Genomic DNA, 9,057 nt, shown 5'->3' on the forward strand with positions numbered 1-9,057 from the left:
AGCCTAAGATGGCGACTCCAGAGCCTGTCTCTCCTGGTATAATGGTGCAGGCTGAGACTGAGGACACCCAGATGCTAGGAATTGGGAAGAGTTGAAAATGGGGGTGGGGTGGGGGCTCTGGCCGGTTATGATCCCAAGGTTGGGAGATGGGGGAATCCAATTAGTTTAGGGTGAGTATCAGAGGGGCCTTCTGCTGGAGACTTAGGCAGTGATGCTCTTTAAGACCACCCCCATCCTCCATGTCGGTTCTTGATTAGAAAGACAGTTTTTGCTTGTCCAAACTGTTTATTCATCTTGGAAAATGGGTGCGTACAACTTTCTGGGGTGGACCAGAGATTAAGTACCTTTTGCAAGAAGGAATGTCCAGGAAGGGAAGTTTATTGGCCAAACACTGTTGGCGGGGGCATCTAAATACCTCATTAGCATGGAGAACTCTGGGCTCCATGCTATGTGACCAATTGCCATGGTCTAATCTTAGTAAGGTTTCATGGTCACATGCTCCAGGAGAGGAACCTGGTGGGGAGCTGTAGAGGGCCGCAATAACATTCGCCACCACAAGATGGCGCTGGCTTCCACTGCGCTCCACGTGGAAGGCCAGGATAGCTTTCGCTATTACAAGATGGCGCTGGCCTCCACCGCGCCAGCCGAACTCCTTTCAGGAAGTTAACTGTGTGCGCATGTGCAAGAGTGCCTTCGTGCCAGGTCTTTGCCCACTCCGGGGCGTGCCTAATGAGATCATGGGTAAGCAACCAATCAGGTGTGGATGCGCCACACTAGGGTGTATATAAGCCGCGCCATGCTGGCGCCCGCCGCCCTCTCTATTATTAATAAATATAAGCATTTTGGCTACAGAAGGATTCATGTGTTCCCGCGTATTCTTGCTGGCGAGAGGTCGCGCGGGACATCTGGTGCTGAAACCCGGGAGAAACGCCACACCATTGCCAGGCGCCAAGAGGGGGTCTTCCGTCTGTGGAAGGAATCCAGAACTGTAGTATTTTAAAGGTAAGGTCCTGAGAGACAATGCTTAGCCTTGACCTGTTCCACTTCACTCCCCTGCTAGATGCGGCAGAAGTTTTTATTATCGTTTTGGCAGCCCTCGGGCTTTCTCTATTGGCCTTTGAGTTTCTAGCTACCGCCAGACAGCGTCAGAGGTCGCATGGGAGCCGCCCGGCTGTAATAGCAAAGCGGAGAGCACTGGGGGAGGGGCAAGGCCGCATGTCAGAAACAGGGTTAGGTAAAAAATTAAAGAGCTCAAGGAAAGATAATAAGCAGACAGTCCCCTCTGTGGAGGTGAGAGATTGGGGAAAAAACGCCCCGGGAGAGAAAAAGGGAGGAGATAAAAGGAACACAGTATTTTGGGAGAAAAATTTTGTCTTTGTGCTTGTAAAAGGTGTGATTAGGCTCTGGAAGCTTCGCAGAGTCATACTGATCAGACTTGATAGAGGTAGACCGCCTGAAAATTTATTCAGGAGAATCAAACAAAAGGACATCTCAATGCCCATGCACAGCTTGATGGAGTTAATGTAATTGGGTTGTGAGTAAAAATATTCAGGACTGTGTTTCACTTCCATACCATTTGTGAATGTCAGTCGTGTTGCTCAGACATCCTGTAATATATCTCAGTATCTTACAGGAATTTGGTTTCAACACGTTGATGGACTAGTCCAGGAATTGAGACAATCCATCGTCCATATCAACTCCACTCGAGTGGACAGTCACCGTGAAAGTGGTAGGAAAGGGAAAATCCTACCTCCCTGCTGACACCATCTGGTTTTTTCCCTCTTTGTCTATTGTCTGTCCTTGGTGCACCAAGCTGTCCCTATATGTCAGTTTATGTCTGTGGTTTTTGTTTCTTGTTGCTTAAATGTTTTATGTTTCATGTTCAAAAGAAAAAATGGTAACAACTTTATCTGCTGGTCGTTCACATCTTGATTTGGTTTTAACTCGTTTCAAAAAGGGAACAAATGAATAAAAAGCAGTTTCAATCAGGCTTTTAGAGCCCTGTACCTGCAGCCAGGAGTCTAGGTCAGCTGGAGAAGCTGCCCAGGGGCTAAGCGTCTGCATGAGCTGATCTTAAAGGCGCCAGCAGCTCCTCAGCTTCTTTGGTACAAGAGCTGATAGCTGTTTCTCTTAGAAAAATCCATGACTTATTATTTGACTCAACAGGTGACAAGGTGCTTCTCTTAAAATCATAGCTAAAAAGGTAAAAATGGTGCTTGGTCTAAATATTAAAGATATTTAATGGTGCAGCCAATTCAATTTTGTTTCTCATTGGTTTTAAATGTATAAATATGCTCTACTTGCCTTGGTTATGGACTATTGGCTTTTAAGTTATTGGATATGGTTAAAAAGGTATAATATTGGTAACAGAAAGTTGGCATAAAGTTGGTAATTTGGATAGAGTCATTCTAGACAACATGTGGCATGAGCCAACCTAGGGAAACAGGTCTAAATTGAGGTAATATTTTTATGGAACTCTTATTCTAGAAACCAGGCTTCTAAAAGAATTTAGGACAATGTCTCTTTGTTGAGGTACTGGAGACTACACCATCGTGCGTTCATATATAGGAATTGGCAGTCAAACTTTGTACTAGTTTGTTGGAGGTTGAGTTTTGCTTTCCAAAGTTGTGGTTTGCCCTGAAGCTATCTGTATTTTGATGCTAATTCCACTGCCCCAAGAACAGCTGCCTAGTCAGTATTCAGAACTCAGGTAACTTTCCAAAGTTGTGTCTGTGCTCTGGTGTTAAAAGGAGAACTTAAAGATTGTGATTAAGGATTGCCATTGTTACATTGACTAACTCAAACTTATTTGTAATTAAGAAAAATCAAACAGGTAGAGATTGTTACAGGATTTACAAAGGACTGATGAGGTTTTAGAACTTGTGAGAACATTACAGCCAGTTTGTTTACTACAACTGCCATTTCAAGATAGATTTAGAGGATTGATTTTGAGTTTTCATTTCATGAGCTTGCTTATAATTTTAGAGAGCCCATAAAGTGATATCATTAAAAATTTTACAAAAGAATGGCTAACAGCCTTGTATTATATAATCTTGTCGCTTCTTTAATGTAAGAAGTTAGAACTTTAAATCTTTCAGTGTATATGGAAATTTTTACTACAAACTTTTGCTCTCAAAATGAGCTTTAATATTTGGGGAGTAGCTGTTGCACTACTCCAAAAAGGAATATTTGAAACTAATTTAAGTTACTAAGGATATGTTAATTGGCTAAGTACCTCACCTTGCCAGAGGACTTAGGTCTTTGTTATCCACATTGGAGATAAAGCTTCAGTTGTGTTAATACAAAATTATAGACTAGAGTCATGGAAGTATTTTAAAAAGAAACCTGGTGAAACATACCTTATTCCAAACAACAATCAAATTGGTTATTACAAAATACTGATATTTGGCCTATTACATATACAAATTTTTCAGGCAAAATTGATAATTTTACTCTTTGCATGCTTTTGTACTTCCTGTATATTTGTATATGCTACCCATAGGAAATGCGCTTCCTGTATTTATAGGTGGTTCATCTAATGAAAAGGCTACATGTATGATTGGATCACTTGTTTATTCTCTTGAGTTTCTGTTGCTTCAACACAGATTATTAATTTCCGTGGTTTAGCCACTGTTTTTAAATCAAGCTTTCAATTCACATACTGATAGCCAATGTGTGGCTTGTGGTTTACAATTGATTTCAATTACTTAATGCTTTATTAGAGACAGGTTTTCTACTTAAAATCAATGAGTGATTTCAGTGTGAATGTCTGACAACTCACTGTCCTTTCAGTGCTCTGGCTCAGACAACTAAATTAAACCTTAGACTCATACCTAACTTTGAAAATGGTAATAGAGTTGATATGAAAAGAAGAAGACTCCATTTGCTTACTTTAAATTCTCAGCCTCGCCCTGCCAGCTCAGGGATTTCTAGTAAGACTGAAATTGGACAATATTTACAGGATTTGACATTTCTAATTAATGCTTATGTTTAGGTAAATAAAGCTGGTGAGGGGCTGGAGAGATGGCTTAGTGGTTAAGAACACTAAGTACTGTTCCTTTATAGGACATTTAAGAACTCAAACTGGATTGCCTGGGTTCCTTAACAAGGGAGGACAATGATACCAGACAGATTATAGGCCTTACATAGGAACAATTAGTCAAAAAATCTCATTCTTTATATATCCAAAACAATAATGCTGGAGACAATAATTTGGTATACAAGTCAATTTATAAATACAAGTGCTCAGTGTCCTCAATTTAATCCTCAAGGACTTACCTTAATAAATAATATCTTTACTATATCTTAATAAATAAAAAGGGAGAGTTATCCGTGTATGCTAAATAATGCTCCTTTTATTTCAATTTTAAAATTTGGATGCCAAAGTTTATGGCACCCTACAACTAGGCATACTTCTTGCCTAGGTGAAATAGAAAGATCCACGTATTGACATGATCCTGTCCAGATATTTTATATGGGGAAGAGGGAATCTTTGTGTTTTTTCTACAGGATGCTACAAGAGTGTGCCAGCTGCCTGAGTGGCGGGTGAGACTTGCTGATCTTGGGAGCATGAAGATTCAGCTCTCCTGGTTCGGGTCCCTGAAGTCATTCCTCTGCCCCGAGAGGAAGATGGAAGATCCCCCTCATCTTTTGTCATCACAGAGATTTTGGCGTTGCTACAGTCAGTGTTACTACTGCGTGTGTCCCGTCCTACTGTGGCCTGCTCTCTGACCCTTTGTACACTGCTGCTTGCTGGAGAAGACTGGACTCCAGCCGTTGCTGCCCCCCTCATTTCCCTGGTGACTCTTGCTGCCTTAACTGGTGTTGTCATTTTGCAGACTGTAGCTTCACAGGAATGCTACCTGCGTGAAGCTGCTGTGGACTGGGGAACTCTGTCCTGGTTGTACAGATCTCAGACATGGTTCCCTTGCCTGCTGGTTGTTCCAGAGAAGAATGGCTGATCCTGAACTGTCCTGGGAAAGACCTTGTTACTTTCACTGCTAATGTAGCAGCCATTTACTGCTATAGTCATTGTGTCTACAGTGTCTGGAGTTACCCTCCCCCAATCTTTGGTTAGACAAGCACAGTGGGTAAACTTTCTGGAGTAGTTACTACCAATTGGGAATTCTAAAATTTTATTATAGCAGCGGCTTGACTACGGCCCTTGGTGGTAACAGCTGAGGTGAACCAAATGAGGTGCCCACTACTTATCGGGAGTGGCTCTGTTTGGTGCAGCCCTATGCTGTGGATTAGTGTTCATGCTATGGTTGGTTTGCAAACTCAGATCTCAACAGAAACGTGACAAGGCCGTTGTCACTCAAGCACTTGTGGCCATTGAACAAGGGGCCTCCCCTGGAATTTGGTTATCTATGCTCAGGAATTAGTCGGTATCTGAGTTCTCTGCTCTTGCACCCCATGGATCTGTGGATCCATTACACTGGGATGAGAGAGACTCAATGATTCTTTGATCAGCCCTTCCACATCGCTGAGGTTTCCTCATTGCACGCGATAGGGTGGTCATGATTCCCCCACTAACTCATCTTCTGGCTGGCCTCTTTTTAGAGTTCTCCCTAGGTCATTAACAGTTACTGTCACACAGCACTGAGGTATCCAGAGACGGGCAACTTTCCTCATGCACAGTACACGGGGCCTGGTGGCGATAGGGTTACCCTTCGATAAGGCTGTGACATAGAGGAACAACCTAAGACAGGAGCCACAGCAGATGGACGTAACTGCAGGGACCTAGACCAGCCTAGACAATAATTTATTGTTATTAATTAATAAAATAATAAGGGGGAGCTGTAGAGGGCTGCAATAACATTCGCCACCACAAGATGGCGCTGGCTTCCACTGCGCCCCACGTGGAAGGCCAGGATAGCTTTCACCATTACAAGATGGCGCTGGCCTCCGCCGCGCCAGCCGACTTCCTTTCAGGAAGTTAACTGTGTGCGCATGTGCAAGAGTGCCTTCGTGCCAGGTCTTTGCCCACTCCGGGGCGTGCCTAATGAGATCATGGGTAAGCAACCAATCAGGTGTGGATGCGCCGCGCTAGGGTGTATATAAGCCGCGCCATGCTGGCGCCCGCTGCCCTCTTTATTATTAATAAATATAAGCATTTTGGCTACAGAAGGATTCATGTGTTCCCACGTATTCTTGCTGGCGAGAGGTCGCGCGGGACAGGGAGCAGACTCAAAATTATGAGAATTGCTGGGGTTCCTTAATCTACTTGACTTTACCAGTTTTTCTGTCTGGTGACACAGTTCCAGTGCCCCACAACTCCTCCATTTTCTTTTTATAAAGGGAAGGTGTCATTGGAGTGACTGTCTCATGTTTTTTATAATACAAATTTTGAATGGGGTGTGGTGAAAGCACTAAAATAAAACATAAGATAGGCCAGAAGAGTAATGAAACATAAGCTAGAGGGGTAGTGAGGGGTGGGGGCTCGGAAGACAAGGGATATTGAACCAATTAATTGCTCAGTGGATTGAAATTGAGAGTGAGTTTGTACAGAGTTTGTGAAGGTATTGACATTGGTCTTAAAACACTTGGTTGAGCTACATAGATAAAACGTTTTCCTTACTATCATGTAAATTTCCTCAAGTTTGGTAGCTATTAGGTTATGGCAAGAGAGTTCATCTGTCAATGGATGGACCCAAGGTTGTCATTTGTGGATCTCAGCATCTGTTTCTCTGGAAATTCTTCAGTCACGTGATGCATTTGGACACAGGCAGCTTCATGGCTCCAGGCATGTCCAGTGAGGTGGTGGCTCTTGCCTGTTGCAGTGCTATCTTTACCCTTTTTGTAGAGATAAGCTTGTAAGATAGTCATAATAGGGGAGCAGAACCCCAGCAGGGGGATGTCTGTATAGGGGGAGTGTTGTATTGTTAAGCCTGTAATAGTTTGATTGGGAGCCCTTTGGTGTGGTCTGTTGTCATGGTCCTAGAAACAATGCTTGGGTTTTGAAGGAATTTTAATCCTGGAAGGAATCCTTAAGTGGGCAGTTACCTGTGTTGTATTAAGGAAAGCAGAGGGAAGAGTTGAGACTTTATCTGCTTTAGGTAGCTGAGAAAGAAAATACCATGTTAATCATGTGTCTGGGAAAGGCAGTAACAGCTTGTTTGTAAAAAGAATTGGGTTAAGTAGATAGTATTATTTTATTAAGAATTAAATAATGGTTATTAACATAGTTTGACTTGTGGGAGGTAGATTAAATATGATTTTTGAAGCTTAAAAAATTTAAACAAATTGAAAAATCCTAGAACAATTTTGGGTTAAAAAGCATGAATGTTGTATCAGGTGTTCCTGTTAGGGAGAAAAATAAGAATTTAAATAAAGAATGAAAATTTGGGGTTTACAGGTTTTAGATGTGTTTTTCCCCCACTGAATTCTTGCAAGATTTCATCCTGTGTGTTTTGTTTGTTGGGATCGGTTCGCCTAGATGGAGGGGGGAAGAGCCTGTTCTGCCACATAGCAGCTGCCGGCCATTTTTACTCTAGCAGGTAGCGTCCCCCCACCCCCGCCACAGTGTGTGTTTTCTCCCTTGGCTGGTATTGCTAGAAGGCAGGGGTGTGATTTTTGTAAACCCTAAAAGTAGAGCAGAAAGAGAAGAATAGGGACTCGGTGGCACTGTACCAGCGGTGCCAGGGTGGGAGTAGGGGTCAGAGTGTTTGTTAACATTCTGTTAGACTGTCTGGGTGTAGGCAGAGGTCCATGTAGTAGCTCTGCCCGAAAACAAAAGGGGGAAGAAGATAGAGTGTCTGTTTTAAGAGTTGGAAAGCCTGGGTTTTTTTGGGCTAGTGCCAAAAGCTGGTGGGCTGGGCTATCGGTTACTCACTATCTTTGTTTGATCCAGAATTCTGATGTGGGTCTGGGTGGGCCACCAGCTGTGGTATGTGTCAGCTAGGTATCTTCACATTTTAGGCACTGCCCCAGAATAACCAACTGTAGCTAAATACTCTCAAAATTGTACGAGTTTGTTTTTAGACATGTCCTTCTACATAGCTCTTTCTGTTTGGGAATTCACTATATAACTGTGTAGACCACATTGGCCTTGGAAGTCATAGAGATCCATCTCCCCTTCCAAGCACTGGAATTAAAAGCATGCATCACCACTCTGGATTTGGTATTCTTTAATATACACAAATAGATAATATTTTCTAAAAATAATTTTTTTGCAGTATTGTTCAAAATCAGATTTTTGCTCATGCTAAGCAAAACTATACAGTAGGGCATCCTCCTCAGCCTTAAAGTTTTCTTAGCAAACACTTCCTCTTTTGCAATTTATAGTATCCAAGTTCATCTGGATTAATTACTTATTTAACCCATAGACATTTATGAGACCTGCTATGTGTTTCATTCTCTCTGTATGCTGAAGATATAGTCATGAGCTAGACTTAGCTTTGCCTTTTCTGTCTTGATATTATTCTGGAAAGCAAGGCAGGTGTACAGGTAATGGTATGACCATAAGGCAAAGAATAACAAGTTCTTGCCAAGCTCATTAACAGAGACGTATCTTAGACTAGGAGTTACCCAGGCAATGACAACAACTGAAAGCTGTTGACACTCAAGTTTACCAAGATTCATTATAATCTGAATAGATTGCATTTCTTCAGCAGATATTAATTTTTGTTAATTACAAAAGGTTATAATTATAGAAACTGCAGTAAATCCCATATAGGTCCACAGGTTGCTTATAAAATTAATGTTAAAGAGTTCTTGTAATGTGAAGGTTTATACTGACACAGTATCTGGGAAACACGCACTTACTGTGTAGATTTGTTCTGTTGGATGAACTGCCATTTTATCCAACAAAACCCACAGTTGACAAGTAGTTGTTGAAGATAGTATCTATACATAGGTACTGCAAAATTTTCCAAGGTGAAGAGGTATTTCATAGAAAAGGGGAAATTTTTAGTTTATTTTGTAGGGACTTCCTTGGATATAAATGGAATTAAACTATCCATTTAGTCAACAGTACATCTGTAACTGCTGAGACAAAGAATGTAACAGTTCCTCTTTTCATTGCAGTGAGAAAGTATCTGTCAAATGCTGCCTAAT

Source organism: Rattus norvegicus, chromosome X, assembly GCF_036323735.1.
Source record: "Rattus norvegicus strain BN/NHsdMcwi chromosome X, GRCr8, whole genome shotgun sequence".
Classification (NCBI taxonomy): Eukaryota; Metazoa; Chordata; class Mammalia; order Rodentia; family Muridae; genus Rattus; species Rattus norvegicus.